This window comes from Lagopus muta, chromosome 2 (genome assembly GCF_023343835.1).
Source record: "Lagopus muta isolate bLagMut1 chromosome 2, bLagMut1 primary, whole genome shotgun sequence".
Lineage (NCBI taxonomy): Eukaryota > Metazoa > Chordata > Aves > Galliformes > Phasianidae > Lagopus > Lagopus muta.
The window spans coordinates 48,710,298-48,731,385 of NC_064434.1; the positions used below are offsets into that span (position 1 = coordinate 48,710,298).

Consider the following 21,088-nt stretch of genomic DNA (forward strand, 5'->3'; position numbering starts at 1 on the left):
TTCTAAATTTTTGTTTATGATTTCTGACTTCTTCAAAGAAGTACAGGTGAGGTACAGTGACAGTGGCTCAATGACAGTTTTGTCATTTGGTTAGTTTAACCTGAGTGTTAAAGTAGTAAGCAGCCTCTGTTAGTTTGTTTTCACTGTCTAGGGTAGAAGAGAAGTGATAGCTTGGTGTTGTTTGGCCAAAATGGGAAAGGTATTTTTGTTAAAGATCACACTTCTCAATTTCTTCTATTAGAAATGACAGATTTTCTTATCTTAATAAAAACAAACAAATTCATTTTTACTTACGAAACATTAGTATAACCTAACAAAGATGATTTGGTCTTCCAGAAACACATGAAACAAACTGAGTTTGTTTTCCTAATGGCAATTCAAATATATTTTATCATTCAGTTGTCCCTAAATGTCTTCTGCATATCTTTTTATCATTGTTAACTCCTTGTATAAAGAATAAAAATGTGCTTCATCCTGAAGTTACACTGATTACTGCTCCTGTTCTGTTTTTTTTTTAATTGTAACTTTCTGAGGCTTTCAGCTTTCAGCTGAAATTCTTCAAGAGTTTTTTGTCTGCCTAAAGGTTACTTCGATCAATAAGCTGATTCACAAAAAATATGCAAACTACCTTTACTTAGACACATTTTGTAGGATTGTAGCGACGATACTATTTTGCTTCAAAATATATATATGTATAAATGCATATATGTGTATGTGAAAAGATAAAATTTATCTTCTACTGTGTAATTCCATATGGAAATACTTTCCTGATAGTACCTGCAAGACCAATCAACATATTTTCAAATTACCTTAATTACTAAGGAAACCTTTACCATTTCAGATTGTCTTAGATATTTGGATTAGTTTGGAGAAGATGCCAACATCAATGGAGTTTTTTGACAGTAAAGTCTATTCTGAAGCTTTCTGTCATTTTAATTGTTTAGGTTATTTACATAGGTCACTCTGAAAGTAACGCTTCCTATTTCCATGGAAACTACAACTGATACAAGTAGCACAATACCACTGTTTGGTAGAGCAATTTCTCAGCTACAAAACTCTCCTTTTCAACGCAGTCAGCACCATTAGCTATCTATTTTTTTAGTTGTGTGTAACCAATAAGGCCAGTGGAATCCTGAGGTGCATTAAAAAAAACATGGCTGGTAGAGAGAGGGAGAGGGGAAATTTAGAATATTGCATCCAGTTCTGGGCTCCCCAGTTCAAAAAAAAACAATGGATCTCCTAAATGGAGAAATGGATGAGGCCAGGCTATTCTCAGTGGTGCATAGCAGCAGGACAAGGAGTAATGGCATAAAACTTGAACATACAAAGTTTCATCCTAACATGTGGAAGAACTTTACTGTAAGGGTGATGGAGCACTGGATCAGGTTGTCCAGAGAGGTTGTGGAGTATCCTTCTATGGAGATGTTCAGGGTCCAGCTGGACACCTACTTACGTGACCTTCTGTACAGAACCTTCTTTAGCAGAGGAGTTGGATTATATAATCTCTTGAGTTTCCTTCCCAAACACGCAATTCTGGAATTCTGTGATTTTTACCAGCAATGAACAACAGCCTGCATGATGTGCTCATAAAAATCTGCAAAAGCAAAGATGATCCTCTGTTGCTATTGCCACTACTGAAAGGCACCACCTGCCGCCTCACTGTGTCACATGCACTTTTTGGTCTCGGTAAGTATTCTTATGGAGCAGATTGTCTTGAGGGAGATCACATGGCATGCGCAGGACAACCGGGGGATCAGACCTATCCAGGATGGGTTCACAAAGGGCAGGTCCTGCTTGACCAACCTGATCTCCTTCTATGATCTAGTGACATGTCTGGTAGATGAGGGAAAGGCTGTTGATGTAGTCTACCTAGATTTCAACAGGGCCTTTGACACTGTCTCCCACAGCATTCTCATGCAGAAGCTGGCAGCCTGTGCTTGAACAGGTACACTCTTGGCTGGGTAAAGAGTTGGCTGGAAGACTGGGCCCAGAGAGTGGTAGTGAATGGAGCTAAATCCAGCTGGCGACCAGTCGTGAGTGGTGTTGTTCCCCAGGAGTTGGTGCTGGCACCTATCCTCTTCAATATCTTATTGATGACCTGGATGAGAGCACTGAGTACACCCTCGGTAAGTTTGCAGATGACACCAAATTCGCTGGAAGTCTCAATCTGCCAAGGGGGAGCGAAGCCCTACAGAGGGATCTGGACAGGCTGGATGGCTGGGCTGAAGCCCATGGGGTGAGTTTCAACAAGGCCAAATGCCGGGTCCTGCACTTTGGCCACAACAACCCCAGGCAACGCTACAGGCTTGGGGCGGAGTGGCTGAAAGACTGCATACAGGAAATGGACCTGGGGGTATTGATTGATGCTCAGCTGAACATGAGCCGACAGTGTGCCCAGGTGGCCAAGAAGGCCAATGGCATCCTGGCCTGCATCAGGAATGGTGTTGCCAGCAGGAACAGGGCAGTGATTGTGCCCCTGTACTCAGCACTGGTGAGGCCTCACTTCGAGTGCTGTGTCCAGTTTTGGGCCCCTCACTGCAAGAAAGACATTGAGGCCCTGGAGCGGGTTCAAAGGAGGGCAACAAAGCTGGTGAGGGGTCTGGAGCACAGGGCTTATGAGGAGCGGCTGAAGGAGCTGGGAATGTTCAGTCTGGAGAAGAGGAGGCTCAGGGCAGACCTCATTGTTCTCTATACTACCTGAAGGGAGGTTGTAGTGGGCTGGGGGTTGAACTCTTCTCTCGTATAAGTGGTGATAAGACTAGAGGGAATGGCTTCAAACTGTAATTTAGGCTGGACATTAGGAAATACTACTTTTCTGAAAAAGTGGTCAGGCACTGGAATGGGCTGCCCAGGGAGGTGGTGGAGTCATCAACCCTGGAGGTGTTCAAGGAATGTTTGGATTTTGTGTTGAGGGACATGGTTCAGTGAGAGCTATTGATGATAGGTGGATGGTTGGACTGGATGATCTTGAAGGACTTTTCCAACCTAGGTGATTCTGTGATTCTGCAAGCACTGATGAACATCAGTGGTGTAGTTTTTTCCACAAGAAGGTATTCAAATGACATACCTTGGCTTCATGTGTATTTCTGTGTCAGATGCCATTTTGTCAGACTGCCTCTCTGCTGTCCTCTGCCACACAGCACAAAATGAAACTGAATATTGGTGAGAAGAGCCTCTGCTGCCATACCAGCATCTGACACCATGGGCCAACATCGTAAAATAGGAGGCATTACTTTCAAAAAAGCCTTCATATGAATATGTATCAAGAAGTGATTTTATCTGGTGACTAACCAGTTAGCTCTTTGCGTATGTCTTTCAGATATGGAAAATCAGAACACAAGAAGCTTTTTAAGAATAGCTAGAGGTGTTTAAAAAAAAAAAAAAAAAAAAAAAGTTTGTTTCAGATGAAACAAGAATATGGAAGGGGAGACAGAGAATAGTGGTAATAATAACACTGTTGTTTTGAGCACATCTGAGCCTTATTTATGTGTTTAATTAAAGGATATATATTCTAAGAGGAAATGCCAAGTGATTGTTTCGTGATGCTTCAGTGCACAAATTAGTATAGTTTTGCTCTTCAGCTTTTTAATTTGGGCTTATCAGTCATCTTTTGTCTAAACTGCCTGTAAGGGAAAACTGAGGTCTTGCCTAAATGAATGATAATATGCCTCCTGTCCATGGAAATCTTCAGAATTTTTAGTGGGACATAAAATCTATGAAAATTGGCTTCATCTCCAGTGATGTATTCCACTGCATTGCATCTTGAGTTGAGCTAAGACTGTGCAACAGGAATATACAAATCACAGCATCCATTCAACATCAAAAATTTTATCTAATTAGTTTGGTGGGTTTTTTTTAAGATTAATCTTTCTTAAAGAAAATATCTATATGCATTTTCTAGTCAGATGAGATTTGAAAATGGTGACTAATTGATGCGAGATCATCATTAATGCTCTGTAAGGAATATAGAATAGAATCATAGATTCATAAGTCTTTTTTCCAGGTGTCTCACAGGCCTCTGATCTAGTTGTAATTCACTATTTCTCCTTCAGTAGGCTCTTCTGTGTTTGGATCCAATTTCATTTTATTTATTAATTTTTAATTTAGGATATTTGAAAGTGATTATCTTGCTTATTTTCAAGATCTGATGCCTTTAAGAATCATCAAGCTTCAGCCCCCCAGCCACTGGTAGGGCTGCCAACCTCCACATTTATTACTAGATCAGGCTGCCCAGGGCCCCATCCAATCTGGCCTTGAACACCTCTAAGGATGGGGCATCCACAACCTCTCTGGGCAGCCTGTTCCAGCACCTCACCACTCTCTCTGTAAAGAACTTCCCCCTGACATCCAACCTAAATCTCTCTTCCTCAACTTAAAATCATTTCCCCTTGGCCTGCTGTTATCCCTTTGAAAGAGTTGACTTCCTTCCTGTTTGTAAGCTCCCTTTAGGTACTGAAAGGCTACAATGAGGTCACTCTGCAGCCTTCTTTTCTCTAGGCTGAACAAGCCCAGCTCCCTCAGCCTGTCTTCATAGGGAATGTACTTCAGCTCTCTAATCATCTTTGTGGCCCTCCTCTGGACCCTCAACAACAACCCTGTCTTTCTTGTACTGGGGGCTCCAGACCTGGACGCAGTATTCCAGATGGGGCCTCACGAGAGCAGAACAGAGGGGGACAATCACCTTCCTGTCTCTGCTGCACATCCCTCTACTGATGGAGCTCAGGATACCATTTGCGTGATATCTGTACTCTTAAACCCCAATTTCCAAACAAGGAGCATAGTCCTCCTGGTTTGATGACAAAAGGAAAAATGAACAGGTGCAAAAACAAGCACAGATGATAGATTCTGTGAGTGAGCTCATGTGTTTTACCCTCATTTTACTTGATGGAATCTGTGTTCCAGGATTTTTTCTCATTTTATTATTCATGGTTGTCAATGATCAGAGCAGCCTAGAAAATGCTTTCCCAAATGAGCTGGCTGCTAGCAGAATCTGTATGAATGAACTTGCAAGCTTTAAAAGAAGCAAAGGGAAAGGACAAGGGTTTGGTATACATGTTCTCCTCTGTGTGAGTTCAACCAGGAACCAAAGCCTCATGTATTAAAACATTTTCAAAGTACACAGAGGAATATCTGTCTAGTTTCTGCCCTGTTTCAGCCCTTGGTTTCAGCTCTGAATCTTTCCATGACTGCACAGATTGGGAGGTTTACAGCTCCCTGCCTATTTTGCTGGCAAGAGAATGTTATTAAAGCACGAAATAGGAGTAGATCCATTATGTGTATTATTGTATAGAAGGAAATAAAACCTTAGGACTCTGAAAATAAAGGGTTTGTTTCTGAACAGTAGAGGACATTTTTTATTACTGCTACTCATTACTTTCCTAATTGGCTTTGTTTTCATTCTGTATACTGATTAGGTAGTGAAAACACTGAATTTTGAAACTCTAAAGGACTATATGATTTTAAAGTGTTCTTGAGATAATAGAATTATATTTTATGGACTTTTTGAGAAAGAAAAGAAAACTACTGTTTTCATAGATGAAAAACAAATTTGCTCAAGGTATCATCAGCTTATTTTGCAGCCATTTTGAGCTTGCCTGGGCAAACCGTGTTCTCTCAGCTTCAGGCAGTCATTGTGAAAGTTGTGCTGCAGTTCAGCTTCCTCCTTAGTGATTTTTGATGTTTCCTTTCATCTCTGGTCTCTTTTTTTTTATACCTTATAATGTACTATGTGCAGTGGTTTTTCAGGCATCAGTTGTAAGGGTGGTCACTAGTGCTTGGTATAGTTGGAAGGATTTGGGGCAGGCTGCAGGACTGCTGGAGAATTGCAGCTGCCCACTGCACACCACAACATGACACCTCCACTCAGGCACACCCAGGGAAGGGCAGGAGTCATTGGAGTAGGCAACACAGGGTGACAGAAACAGGAGGGGAGGAGATGCAGCTGGAGGCACACTTCTGAAAGGGCATGCTCTATGCTGGGGAAACTGAGGGACCGAGGCCATGGGTGGCCCATGCTGGGTCAGGAACACCCCTGAGGAACTGCAGCTTGTCACACACTGATGTGGGTTGCCCCTGACACAGCAGTGCTACTGATTTCATTTGTTTTTCTTGTGAAACCTTAAATTCTGGATCATTCTAACTCATATGAGCCCTGAAATGTCTTATCGATTGCTTTTTAAGTTCACTTTTAGTGTATAAATAACATTAATTCCCATCTTATTCTGATGTCATATTCACTTAAAATGAAAAAAGAAAAAAACACATAGGCAAGATATATATAGCGAGAGAGCATTGCTACTATCACATCAACCTTTGCAGCGTGATGCCAGATCTTTGTAGTATAATTTTAAATTTGGCACAAGGATGAAATAGAAGTCATATTTCAATTTAGACATTTTTTTTCTGTGGTCAAGATATCCTAAGTCATCTGTTGAACAGTGGAACAGGATCATTTCCTCCTTCTATCAACTCTGCATGCAAACTTGTTTCCTGATATCAGAAACAGTCCCTGTAAGAATGGAGCATTAGCTGTGTATGCTTAAAACTGGTAGTGAATATCCTTCACTACATTTACTTTACAATTACGTTGTGGTATTCTAGTGTTCCTCTTCTCTTGCAATCCTATAGCACTTTCCTGATCAGATCTTGCATCAATTCACTTACTTTCACATCACTCACTCTCAAAACTGTGGAAATACTTTTCTCTGGGATGGATGGAGCCAGTAGAAGCCATCTCTTCTGACCAAAATAGATGAGTGCATCTGGGTTTGAAGAGCTGTTTTTCCTCAGGCTTTATTTTCACTCATGTTTGTTCAGTGATTCTGTTCAAAAGATGGTCTCATACGTAGTTATCGTTAAAGATGATCACCATATAGAATGGATGTAGATAAGAGAACTAAGAGTTCCTGCTAGCAGTGCTTTGCCATGGTACTGAAACCTTCCTGTACAACTGTTTTCTTTTGACTGTTTTTCATCTCCATAGGGAAAATCAGAAGGAGATGGATAAAGGGATTATCAAATGTATAAAAGCGTGGAAGCTGTAGAAACTGACGGTTGTTTTTGTAGTTCATTAGGTGCAATTTTCAAAAATATGAGACCTCCCAAAATTCAGTCTTTAATCTTGTGCTTTGACACATAGAAGGTCTTGAAGGCCTTTTGTGTTACTCTTTTGTCTTTATTTAGAGTATCAGCAGTTTCAAGTCAGGAGCTTAAGTTGGCATTTTCTCTTTCCTTCTTCTCCCTTTGAATATCTGGAGATTGTGCTTGTAGAGATGCTGTTTTTTCAACAGAAGTGCTCTGACAATATGAACTTCCCGATTGAGTTTGGCTGGCCGGCCTGCCAGCTGTAGTTTGATAGTTATTACAGTTAATTTATGTGTAAAATAAAGGCTTCACTGTGCATTGCTGGGGCATTTTACACCTAGCTGACAGAATAAGCACCTTTCTAATTACAGTGCCATTCTTGCAGTGCTGCGTCTGACCTTGCTTATAAATCTGAGTCAGACAAGCATACAGGAACCTGTAATTCAGAAACTGACAGCATTCTCAAAACACTCAAATCAGAATTGCAACCTTCATTGATTTTAAAGGAAAAATTCTTCTTCTAAATGACTAAAGTGTAGCCTTTTGTCACAAAGGAAAGAATAACATTGGGAAAATCTGTGAAGGCACAATTTGTAAAAGAATACATTATTTTGTTGTCTTGTAAGTATTGGTACTTATTTAACTTATTTATCTTTATAAATAACGGCTTGATCCTGAATTCAGATATATATCTATAAACCACCACATATGCACTCATTTTAAACAATCTAATTTGTTTTTCTGGAATATATATGGACTGGATTTGGAATAAATAAGAGCCGCATACAAGTGCTGAGCTATAATATATAGCCCAGATTCAAAGATAAACTTTTGCTTGATTATGTGGCCTTGTAGCTTCTTGAATAATACAAAAGATCAGAAGCAGTGTACTGTAACCAGGCCAGTAGAGAATTTGGGTAAGTTGCAAACTCATTTAGCAGCCCTTGGCCGTTTTACAAAAAATGTGCAGGATGCTGCAAATGGAAGAAGCAGCAATAACTGGATGCACAACTAGTCTCTTCAGACAGATACCTAAGATCACTTTATTATCACTCAAATATCAGGATGACAAGATTTTGAGTCTGACAAGGGTTTTAGATATGGCTCGAGGGTGATTCCAGCATCTTGGCTGAGCAGAGGGTATGCAGTACTGAACTTCAGGGTGTGTGACACCAAAACTTTTAGATAATTAACTACGATTCCTTATTTAAGGTCATTAATTATGATCAGGCCATTCATGTCAAGACTGAAATTACAGGCATCCAAGGAGAGTGTTTAACCCATATATGATCTACATCATTGTCCAGATTCTATTTCCTACTCTTCCTAAGGATTCTGATCTCTTTTGCTTACATCTGTAAGTTCTATCAAATCTGCCAATTTTATATATTTAAGCAAACATTTCTCTTTCTACGCGATTCCCTGACAGAAACCTCAGAAATATAAACTGCTCAGGCATTAATTTGACACAACTGAAAGAGGATACAAGTTCAATCAACTAGATATAGATTTTCTTATATTGTGGAGTCTTTGAGAAATGGGCTTTTTCAATAATTGTTTGAAAGTTACCTAGCACAAGACCTGACTATGGAAATTTCTATGTCTTCTAAGATACAAAATTTTATTAAAGCTAGTAAAGACATCAGTAAATTGAGATGCATATTTTTATTCTCAGAATCAAAAGTTTCAAATAGCAGTTGCCTGGATTTTGCATGTTGTCAGTCACTGCTTTGCTATGTTGAATCTTTGATGGTATGGAACATTTCCTATCATTTCAAAACAAAAGTAATGAATTGAAGTAAACTGGGAACAAAGTGGAAAAGCTTTAAAAAGAAATACAAAGAAACCCAGCCCCGCAAAAAAAAAAAAAAAAAAATCCAGAATAATTTAAAATGAATTGAATTATTCAACATGTTTCTAAAGTAAAATTATTAGAGTTTATCTCAATAAATATCTGAGACACATTTTATTTTTAAAATGGTAATGCAGGAGGAAGGAGGCTATTCTTGATATAAGATCATGATGTTCTGAATGTTATGAGACAAAATTTCTGTTTTTCATTTACAATAACTCTTTTCATTTCAGGTTTCTTATGGTAATTATAAAATGGTAAATTGTTTCATTTCAAATTTAGCTCTAAATTAAACTTCATAAGCTTAATTTTCCATCAAAACAGTTTCAGGCATTTCCCAATTCTAGTGATAGTCTTGATCCGCCTTCTCATTTTTTGAGGGGGGGGTCAAGTGGATGAATATATTAACTCAGTATAAAAAGGTAAGTTTTGAAGTATGTGCAAGAGAATCCCCAAATGATTATGGTAGGAAGAAATATCATGATGTAAGGAAAGGTGTGGCAGAGAGGAAATCCAGGAATAGTGGCATTTGAACTGATCCTGTGTCTATAAAGAAAGTCTTTGTATAAAGTGCTGGTCAGCTTGCTTTCAGATAAGAAGACAAGTAGTGGCTGTGACATAATCCAGATTTTTATGTACATGCTTATTTAACACCTTATTTTAGTAGGTGTAGGAGGTGAGTTGTGTTAGGATTATTTCTTATACCAAAGACAGTGAAATAACAAGCCTGAACAAAAGTGGGACATAAGTAAAAGTGGAATAAAAATATAACTTATAACAAGGATTCCTTGGAGGTGAGTTTTTTCAGGATTCTTTAGGAGACTTTTTTCTTTTCAAATGTATGAATTCTGATGATCTTATTCTGACCCATAATTTAAGAAGAAAAATAATTTGTTCCAGATGTCGTATGGAACTCAGCAGCCTCATGTGGTTCATTTGTAGTACGAATGTATCTTTATTTTGGACAAATATTAGTGTTACCTGCAGGCCTTCACAAAACTTACAGTTGTGTATTTCCTATATGTAAAAATACCAAGAAGAATATGAAGGATCTATGTAAAATAATTAGAAAGAGTAACTCCTCAGTCTAGCTTCCCAATGGAACTGTTGTTTGCTACTAGAACTAAAGCATTCAAAGAAATCCTATTTTATAGTAATTACATTCTTTGTCTTTTGAAGCATACCATATTTCATAAATCTCGGAATGTTTTTTCTTACCTTTTAACTTCTTCCAGTGTGATTCAAAGTAGTGAACATTACATGTCAGAAATATGGCTTTAAAAAATAATGTTCCTGGAAGTGCTTCCTGCAGTTCTAAAGCCCACCCAAATCAGCACCTGTGTAGCTTAAAAAAAATGCATTACACCTTGGCCTGTTATGGTGCTCTTAGCAATGCTTTGGTAACTTATATGGATGCTAAATAATAGCTCCAAAATTGATCTTTGTGAGTAATGCAAGCATCTGAAATTCAGTTGTATTGAATGTTTATATACCACAAAAGCATATACTCAATTTGGGGAAGAACATCTCTTCCTTATTCACACTGATGTGTTTTGTTTACATAGTATATATTTCTTTAACAGTCCAGAAGCATAAAGCTTTGAGTGTTATTTTTGTCTTTTATTCCAACCTGTTTTCTTCTATGAGACTTGTCCCTCAAGAAGACACACTTGAGATTCTTTGCGTCTTTTCCTTAAAATTCTGCCCCCTAGACATCTTGTTTGTCTTCCTGGGCAGTTTTTCTTTTAAGCCATCATTTTGACATCCCTCCTCCCCTCACTTCTCTCTCTTCCCTTCTTTATAGCACACAAGCTTCTACACATGCTATTTGGTGCCTTATTGTGTCATCAGAGTAATGTGGAAGCTGCAGAACTGCTGACTTTTTCTGCTGTTACTTTAATTTCATAGAGCTAAACAACAACAAAAATCCTATAAAGCACTGTAGTTTAGACTTAGCCTAGTTTTCCAACCTAAATCAGTGTTTACGAGTGAAGCACTTTTTTGAAAGTAAGCATTCTATAGGAATGTTGCTGATTTCTGAATACTCTGAAGAAATTTACTGAGATACAATTTTCTATAAATTTGTATTTAGGATGAGGTCTTTCACATACACATCATCCCTAATTTATGTTTATTAGATGTTGAAGACCTTTAGCATTTGATGAAGAAAAGCACTTGCTTTTCTTTTTTTGCTCCTTATTATATGCTGGCTTCCATGATGATATTTCCTGCTGTGCAGTAAAGATGCAAATGATATCTCATGTCCCAAAATGCCAGTTAAAATTGAGTTGTGTGTATATGTCAGCCAACAGTTTATTTATCTGTCTTTCAAGTCACTTGCCTAATGCCCAGTTCAGTAATTGCCTCCTTCAATGTGTTTTACAGAGGTTATGGACATTCTGTCAGACACTGAAATATGGCTTGTTTGGATTTTTTTTTGATACTTCCTATGCTTTGATTTGAACTGATAACTTGAGCTAGAATGGCTCGTTGTACTTGCGAGCACCATATCTGTAGTGTCAGGGTAATCAAAGTACTTTGAATGGAGGAAAGGGCTCACAGATGGCAGTAACCTGGCTCCCAAGTACCCTTGGATGGTACAAACAGATATTTCATAGTGGAGACTGGTTTGTTTCTATCAGAAGCAGCAGAGAGCAGGAGTCTTATCACTGCTGACCGTCATTGCAGTTTCTTTCTATTTCAGTTATATCTCGTAATTACAAACTTGATTTGTAATGGAGTAATTCCATAGAGTGCTGCAGGTCTGGAGTCCTCACCATCAAATCCACAGTCTGAGTGCATACCATGTGGAGAGATTACTTTTGAGAAGCACCAAAATGCCTGCTTTATGATTGCACCAACTTTTGCTCTCGTTTCATACAGTGTGTAAAGGTAGAACATAAAAACTGATCAATCTTTGGTGTACAGATTTTAATTATGAACATCTTAATTGAACCTCCATTAATTTGTATCTGTCCTCTCCATTTAACTCCAATGTTTAAAAACTCCTGGCATATATAAAATATGCATTGTAAAAATTTTCTGCAGACACTTGCAGATATAGCTGGAGGTAACTCTGGTATAAAGTTTGCATTAACGTTTTTAATTAGAACAGACATATATTTTTCTATTTCACACTTTAATGATCAAATATAATCTTCCAAGTTACTAATGGCCATTGCGTTTTTCTAGACCATTTATAAGTTAAAATAAACTGTTCCATTAGTAGGAGAAGTAATGAAACTCTCTTTCCTACAGACATCAGTCCTTGCACACCAGCCCACATTTGCATATATTGCCATACAATCATTGGAGCAGGCATTGTCTGCTTTGTCTGGTGCTGTACATCTGCAGAATACACAGATTTTTATTTGATTTTATTATTTTGTTTTATATTTGGCTACTGCTTCTTGGAATCAATTTGGACTAAGCTTTTTCTGAATTTCCTTTACTGAGGGAATAATTACTATCATTTTCTTCTTACTAGAAGTAAATTTCTACTGGAAAACAAACAAGAAACAACACCTTAATACTCCTAAGACCTTGTCCACTTTCAAATTGGAGGAACACATCGAAGGGAGAGTGAGATGCTATAAATATTTATGATTTATATTTTAGGAAAGCTCGTTATAATATGAAGTAGTCAACAGAAGAATCAAATCAAGAAGGCACCTACTTATGAAATGCAGATTTCAGGTTAAAGGTTAACATTAAATCTAGGCTGAGAATTCAGAGAAGTCCTAATTGTATGGAGTTTATTGTCTATTTGCTGTCCGTACAGTCAAAGAACACAGGCTTTTGTTTCAGATAGGAGCATCTAATCTGACTTTCTTGACAGTACATTTTACAGACTTTAAGCCAAGAGAGAGATGAAGAGAAGGAGGAGAAAGCATTGCCCTTTCCTTCTACTTTGGTGCATAAGGTAAGAGATATGAGAAAATTTCCACATACAGTCATGCTCCCATAGTGAACTGAAGAGATCCACTTATCACATTTGCCAGTGTTAATTCTTCTTATTGCTAAAAGACTGCTCCTTATTACTGCTCTGCATTTACCTAGCCAGATTAGCACATAGAGTATATGAAGTAAAAAACCCACTCAGCTTTGTGTCATCTGTTGTTCTGGGCTTTTTTTTTTGAGGGTTTGTTTGTTTGTTTGTTTTAAATATCATTTACCTCTCAAGCTCTTCTCTTTTGGCCTTATGCAAGACATTTTGTATAACAAATCTGTGATGATTAAGCCCAAAAATGAGATCTGAATCTGGGAGGTGTAGTTGGCATGTAGTTTGAGAATAGATCTTGGAGTAAAGTTTTGGCCCTCTTTAAGCTGATGGGATTTGTCCCAGAGATATTTTCACAGGAAGGAATTTGTATAGCATGAGTAGAACAGCTGTGTGCTCTGACAATGTTGGAGTGCACATTACTCATCAGTGCTTTTTGGATCAGGGTGCTGGGGCTGGACTGGGGTTAAGACTGCCTGTATGTTTTTAAATGGAAACTTAAAGATCTTTTTACTGCATGTAATAAATACAAAGGCTGCTTCTCTAAGTGGCAAATTAAGGTTACTTCATTCTCCTTTCAAAACACTCCAAAAGGTGGGATGATAATTTAAAGTATTTGTTGTTCCATTTTTCCTACTGTTTAGTGAACACTAACTGAAATGTCAAGAAAATGTGTTATTTTAAAAATATTATAAAAAAATGTCTTCTAAGATGAGTATGTTTTTATGACTAAACTATATGATATAACTAATTATAGTATATATATATATCTATATATATAGTGTATATGTGTATATATGCTTGTTTCCATGACATTTGAGACAAACTAGGTATGTGTTTCACCTGAAGGAGTTACTTCTTTTTTTTTTAATTCACAGTCCTACTTACTTGACTTGAAAATACAGGATTTAAAATGAAAACATTTTCCAAATGACAGTGGAGGTTTATTTTTTAATGGGTGTAATGGCTAATTTGCAGCGATTACATTATTTGCAAATAAAAATGCTAGCATTTCCTCCCTGATAATCTTTAGGAGTCTCCTAAAATAGTAGCTTGAGGGCTTGCTGTATATTTTTGGATTGTTTCTTCTCTCCTTCCACTGGATGCAATCAAAAGAGAAATGCATCCTAGTTGCTTGTAGCAACCACAGAGAATTAGGGCTCTGCTATAAACCAACAGCTGGGAGAGCAGCTGTCACATCTGATGCCCAACAGCACCCACACACCGCACAGTGGTGCGGATGCAGTAGCACCTTTGGTCTCCTCGTGAGCTATGTTTCTCCCTGAAGCTGTAACTCTTCTAGTAGTAACTCTCTTAGTTCAGATAACAGTTGGGGCTGCAGTTGCAATTTAAAAGCAACAGTTGCTACATGTGAAGTAAACTGATAAGAAAAGTAAAGATTCAGAAGCCAGTAGGATGGAAGAATTACTTTTACTTGAAGTCTTTGCATTGTGAAATAAGAATCGCAATTTTTTTGCAATTGGCTTCCAACAATTTCTAGACAATGTTATGTAGGTGGTTTCTATTTTTCCTGTAGATTTTTGTTTCTTGAAACAATACAACAATTAATACCCATGTTGCTGGAGTGTTGATTTTTTGCTTAAGACAAAAAACATCCTCTCTTGCTCTGAAGGGTGTATGAACCACACTGTCACAAACATTTCTTTGAAAAGGAATCAATGTATTCTGCTGTTTTGCAGTAAACAACTCTGATTTGGAAGATAAAAGCAATTGCTAACAAAAGTTCTTCATTTACATTCAGGCACAATTCCTCACTCAAATCTGTGAAAGAAATACTCTTTTATATGTGTTTTTCAAAATTGGGGGAAGAAAAGAAATCCCCCTCATGGATTTAGGAAGTGATCTTTTTAGTTTTGAATAATCAAATCATTTAAAATGGTGATAAATTCTCTTAACTCCCATTTGCTGATGCAATCTCTGATGACTCCTCAGATAGGAAGCTGAGATTCTGAAACTGCAAGTCGGCTGGAACATGAAACTCCTGCAGTCTCAAAGGATTCAATTGAGATTGGACACTTAGAGGTTGGGAGTAATAAGCTGCTTGAGCAGAAGAGATTCCAGATTCTGGAAGGAGTTAAAAGATGGAAAGTGATTTTTCTTTAGGTAGCACTCTTAAACAAGAATATACATGTTTATGCAAGGTCTGCTCCGAAAGTAATGTCTCCTGTTTTATTATGTTGGCCCATATGGTCAGAGGCAGATGTGGTATGGCAGTAGAAATTGAACCTTCCCAACAATATTTGATTACTTTTTTTTTTTACTGTGTGGCAGATGGCCGGGGAGGGGTAGTCTGACAAAATGGTGTCTGACATGGAAGTGCATGTGAAGGAAAGATATGTAGTTTTAATTCCTCCATGTGATATCACCCTTGACACTCATCAATGCTTGCTGAACACTGATGGTAACAGAACAGTGGATGTGAGCACAGTGAGGTGGTGGGCAGTGCATTTCAGTAGTGGTGGCAGCGACAGTGGGTCACCTCTGCTAGTGCAGATTTTTACAAATGCAGCATGCAGGCTCATGTTTTCATGGTGAAAATGCAAAACTAGTGGTGCTGACTGTGTTGAAAAAAAGTTTTTTGTAGCTGAAAATATACTTTATCAAATAGCATTATTGTGCTCTTAGTTGTAGTTTCCATGGAGGCATTCCTTCCACAGTGATCTCCATACTTTGTGAAGTACTGTATGTGATTAAGGTATAGCACTTGATAGAAGGTAAAGGTTTTGAAATTAAGTAATGGATGTTTTCTGCTTTGCTGTGTTGAAGTTGTTTTGATATGATGGTGAATTTTGATACTTTGTTTTTTTTTTTTCTTTGCCAGAAGACTTACAAGGGAAAGAAAGAGCTCTGATACAGTTGGTGATTGTCAGCAACTTCCATGGTTGACACAAATATTTCAAGTGTTTATTTTGAAATACAAAGTACCCCTAGTGCTCATTAATATTCTTCTTGAATCTTTTAAACAGCTTTTTTTCCACCGTTAGAAACTAATAGCAATATAGTAAAACTGAAATAAGCTCTTGTATTTCAAGTGTTCTATCAGTTTAGCATTGTTCTAATTGCTACCAGTGTTTGCAATTTATTAGACTGTCACTTCAGAGCTCCCTGTGAATTCCTGTGAATTGGGAAAAGTACTTAACTCCTTTTAATTTCAGGGAGAGTCTAAGACTCAGTTTCATCTATGTTTCTCATTTAGTTGTAGACTTTTAAGATGCTGCTGTGATTTAATTAGTCTTCTCTATGCCGATTTCTTGAAAAGCTAGTTAAAAGTACTGCCTTAACTGGGAAAAGACTGCATTATCATATGAAGAAACAGAATTTCAACTTTCTAGATTGTTTCTTAATTCCTGTAATGTTTCTGCACTGAATTAGTTGTTGCAACTTCACATTGACTTAATTCAAAGATTTTTGTCTTTTTTATTTTTTCCAGGCATACATTAAATGTTTCAGTGGTAACTCCAAGCCAAATTACAAACCGAGTTATTATACGTCTTTTCTTTGAAGTCAATATGAATTCTGATATTCAACTTTGGAGTGGTTGTTTTCAGATAATGTGTGAAGAAAATTGCTGTGCAGTCCAGACAATACAGCAGGTGCTTGGATCTTTTTATCTTTGCATTTTATATGGGCATAATAAAGCAAAACTGCAAAATCATTGTTATAAATCATATTTACTAACCTTTATTTTCACATCTTATTTTTGAGGTATACAAGATACAAGAAATCTTTCTGAAATTAAATGTTAGTTTATGAAATGAATTAGTGAATACTTTGTGATGAATTAGTGAAAACTAATGAGTGAAAATGATCAATTAGTGAATAAATAAATGATCAATTAGTGAAAACTAATTAGTGAAAAATGAATTAGTGAAAACTTTAAACTTCATTGGCATCTTTATTAGTTTTCTTTGCAATTCCTGATCAGTTTCTACTGATGTCATGAAGCAAAAATATACCTACCTAGAGGCAATTTAGTATATGTGAGCTCCCATAACTATAAAACTGATGAAAAAGTAGTCTACCAGCTAATGCAGCATTACCAACATGGTAATGGAATTCAACTTCTCCTATATTTTGTCTTATTTTAAAATAATTAAGCAATTATTTTGTCACATATTTTGCAACCAATTAAAATGTGCAAAGTAATTTTAATGTAAAGAATACTTGCATCTTAAGTATTGCAATATATTGTAAGATATTTGAGTGGTCAACCCAATACTGGGGAAAGACATTCCTTTTTGCAGTTGAAATAGATACGTAATCATTCAGTGGTTTGTTTCTCTATAGAACTGTGGAGTATCACCTTCAAATGTTTAATTCTTATGAGCTCTGTTCAAACTGATTAAAAGTTGAATCCTTAAATAAATGATACTTGCAGCCAACTTTTATCTATTCAAGAAGTTCTTAATAGAATAATAAATATTTGTAAAGCTTTTTATCTCAGTAAATATTAACAGAAGTATTTCAGGCTATGTTTGAAGAACAAACTTTTAGAATTCTCTTGTAGTCTTATTTAGTATGATATTAGAGACCTGTAGTTTGCAGCAGTATGTAATGGTTGCTGTACCAAATCATTGTAAGTGTATACTTCTACATGGACTCAAAGCAGTAGCATAGGACTGCTTTGATTGGAAAGCTACTGCAATGCACCTTAAAATCTGCAGTGCTCTTAAAATCTGTTTATAAGCTCTCTTCCCAAACACACTTAGAGTTATTTAACTTGCTACTCTACACAGTAGTATTCTTCCCTGGCAAAGATTTCTGAGGTCTGTTGAAAGATGGTCTTTCCTTGTGAGCTTATCATGTACTCACTGTCTTCATGAGTAAATGTTATAAGGGGTCTCATGCACAGACCAAGAAGAAGGCTATCATCACAGAAGAAATTTATCATTACAACCACAAGTTTAAGCCTTGATCCTCCTCAGCCTTCAGTTCCCTTCTGTCACTGCAGACCAAGGGGCAACTGCCCGGGGAGCAGAGGCAAGACCTGGAAATGCTAGCCAGGATTAAACAGCCAAGATACTGAGACCAAGTGTCCAAGATCCTTCCACTAGGTATGGAATAGTGCTATTTTAGTGTGACTATGGATAGATAAATTCTGTGCTGCATCACAGGTTGATTAACTATGTGGATGTAGTTGCTTCTTTATGTGCCAAACTAGCCAATCTAAGCAGGTCAAGTGGAAGCAACTGAACGAAGGTGTGCGGAAAGATAAAACCATTCAAATGGTAGCAATAAATATACAATTATAGCTGAGTTAATCCTCTTTTCTTGCCTGATAAGATGCAGAAATTCATATTTGGGGGTTAGTAGCAGGAAAAATTTTCCCTGTACTTGAAGAATATTGCATTGGTTACTAAGAAGAAATGCAAGTTTGATTTAAAGGCTAGATTAAGATGTAGATATTCTAAATAAAACTATGGGATTCTATCCTTACCAGAGGTAATAAGGCAGTGCTTTGGAGATGCTCAGGACTTTTTTCCTCGCTTACTTTGGTAGGGCAGGTTTTAGTCAAATTACAAGAAAAAAAGAAAACAACACGCTAAACAAGTACAATAAAATTCCCTACCAGTTTAATATTTTCATAACAACTGTAGGAGAAAGAAATTGATTAATGGCTAAAATTAGTTTAGATTCAATCTCTGTATTTATTTGTAAGTAGCTAGAATCCTTATTAAATCTATCTTTTTTCACCGAGATATACTTTGTAAACAACTCGTTTGACTTTTTGGCCTACTTACATTTGCAGTATGTAAAGCAGGCACGTCCATCTTTGCACTGGTTTGAGGTGCCCTCCTGTTAGGAAACAACAAATTTTGGAAATTATTCTCTTCATTCAAAGGTAACAAAAGCAAATGCATTCAAATTACTGAAATAATCATAAAGTTATTGTAGTACATCCGTTTAGGTATGCCTGTAACAGCTTGAATATGTAGTTCTGGGTACTCACAGTATTGCAGCATTTTCCCAAACACATTTAACATTGACCTGCTCACTGGGTAGCCAAGTAGCAGAATAAATTTAAACATTATTGCATTTTTCATCCATTACCAGAGAAGCGGAGTACTCAAGACTCTATTTTTATGTATCACAGTGGAAAAAAAATATTGCTTCAGAGCGCATTTAGCAATAAACTACTGAATCTGAAGCATACAATAGACTTCCTAAACCGATAATTTCATTCATAGTGCATGTTCATGAATCTTATTGCTTTTGCATTATCATTTCTGACTGCTTCTGAAATTAACATTGAGAACATGAATGAGGAAGGCAGTATAGGAATGTGCATCACAGATAAAATGAATAAAATAGTGCATTAGAAGTTTTATAAAGCAAATACTAGTAAGTATAGTATATAAAAAAAGTATTTTAAACTTGTTGCAGGAAAGCACTACCAACATAAATGTAAGCTGCTCTAAGTGGAGTTAGTATGATGTGAGATTTATGACTTCAGCACTGTTTTGGGAGACATTACTGGAACATGTCTACTGTCTATCTTTTAAAATATCCGTAACACAAAAAGATAAACTAGAAGTGGTGCAATTTCCTTTACTAGGAGTGTCTAACAATGTGACTAGTCTAGTATTGGGTTAAAGAACCTGATGATATCTCTATGGAGATAGAGTCTAGTTGATTAAGAAATGTATGTTTTTCCATGGCTATTTTGAATTTGGTTTTTCCTTATTCAGTTCTCAGAATTGGCAAACTCTTTTACATATGTTGGACCACGTGGCATCTCCAGGATGTTTTTCAAGATGTCATTTGAATGAATGAACTTCAGACTTCTCTTGATTCCATAACGTGAGACAGCTTATATACAACTCTCTCTCTCTAAGACATTGAAGGGATGTACTTTTCTTGAGAAGAACTTGATGTTGTGTAGGGCAGAGTTTCATTTCCTCTCTATTTCAGCATGTCACAAGAGGGTTTGTTTTCAGACCTGTTAAACACTTATCTTAATGTAAACTTTTTTTTTTTTTTTTTTTTTTTTCCAGACTGAAAGCATCTGTTTGCTTAAGAGGACATTAAATCTCTTTGGAAAGAAGATGCTACAACCCTAGTATTTGTCAAACGAGCCAAGTTCCACTGTCCAAAATCTTCTGTCACATGACAGCATGTGAGTGTTAAGAGCCGTGTCTCTACCGCCATCAAGATGATTGTAATTTTCACAGGGGGCTAAAGTTGTAAAGTTCACAGACTTGAGAGGCAGGCATGAGGAACAGATGTAAAACATAAAGGATTTAGAGAACCACATGGACTAAAATAATTTTGCATAACCTTTTCTATTTCTGATGAAGTGTATAAATTCATTAATAACAAGGGAAGGACTGTACAGAAAAAGAAAGATCCTGTAGATCTGACTTCAGGTCCTAGGTCCAATCTAAAGCCTTTTAGCAGGTTAGAACATCTATCATTTTGTTTTCATTTCTAATATGAGGAACAAACAACCATATAAAAATATACGTAAGCGACCTGGAAGACTTTCAGTAATTTTAAGAAATTACCACATTCCTTGTAGTTAATTCAGTTTTACCATTACAGCAGATAAAGTTTCAGTCAAAGATGTCATACAAGGTATCTTAGTAAAATTTATTTTTACAACTGCAAGTTCTTTTGCCTCTTTATCCTAATATGTGAAGTAGAACTAATTAAGCATTGTTCTTGAAATAATTTAGGAGGAAGTAGTAGCATCTATTAAACTTTACATCCTGGTATAATCAACATCTAATGCTGAACACCAAAACCTTTACTCTCCAAAGTATTATGTACTTGAACGAAAGCACAAAATCTGGTGCAAAGTCTTGTTGTTCCTAGACTTTTTACAAACATTAAGTCTACTTTTTCTCACTTTCAGTACTTCACTCTTAACAGTGAAAGGCCTTTCGGGAAAGGAAGCTGAAATTTGGTATTTTTATGCGTGCAGGAAGGTACTTCGTATGCGTGCAGGAATCCCTAACCATATATATATATGTATATATATATATGTATATATATACGTATATATGTATATATATATATATATATATATATATATATATATATACCTAATACATCTGAAGTTAGGACTTCAAACATAGATGATAATGAGCTTCATGGTGTGCAACAATGGCAGATAGCATCTCATTTTTCAT

At 36.8% G+C, this 21,088-nt stretch overlaps 1 long non-coding RNA gene across 3 annotated transcripts in view; it reads left to right on the forward strand.

Annotated features, from left to right (window-relative positions):
• The window catches only part of LOC125689205 (uncharacterized), a 52,776-nt gene extending 31,919 nt beyond the window's left edge, over positions 1–20,857 (forward strand). For all 3 annotated transcript variants that reach the window (XR_007375118.1, XR_007375116.1, XR_007375117.1), the window contains 3 exons: positions 12,774–12,857; positions 16,387–16,549; positions 19,952–20,857. This is a non-coding gene — a long non-coding RNA (uncharacterized LOC125689205). The remainder of the gene's footprint in view (positions 1–12,773; positions 12,858–16,386; positions 16,550–19,951) is intronic.
• Positions 20,858–21,088: the final 231 nt, after the last annotated feature.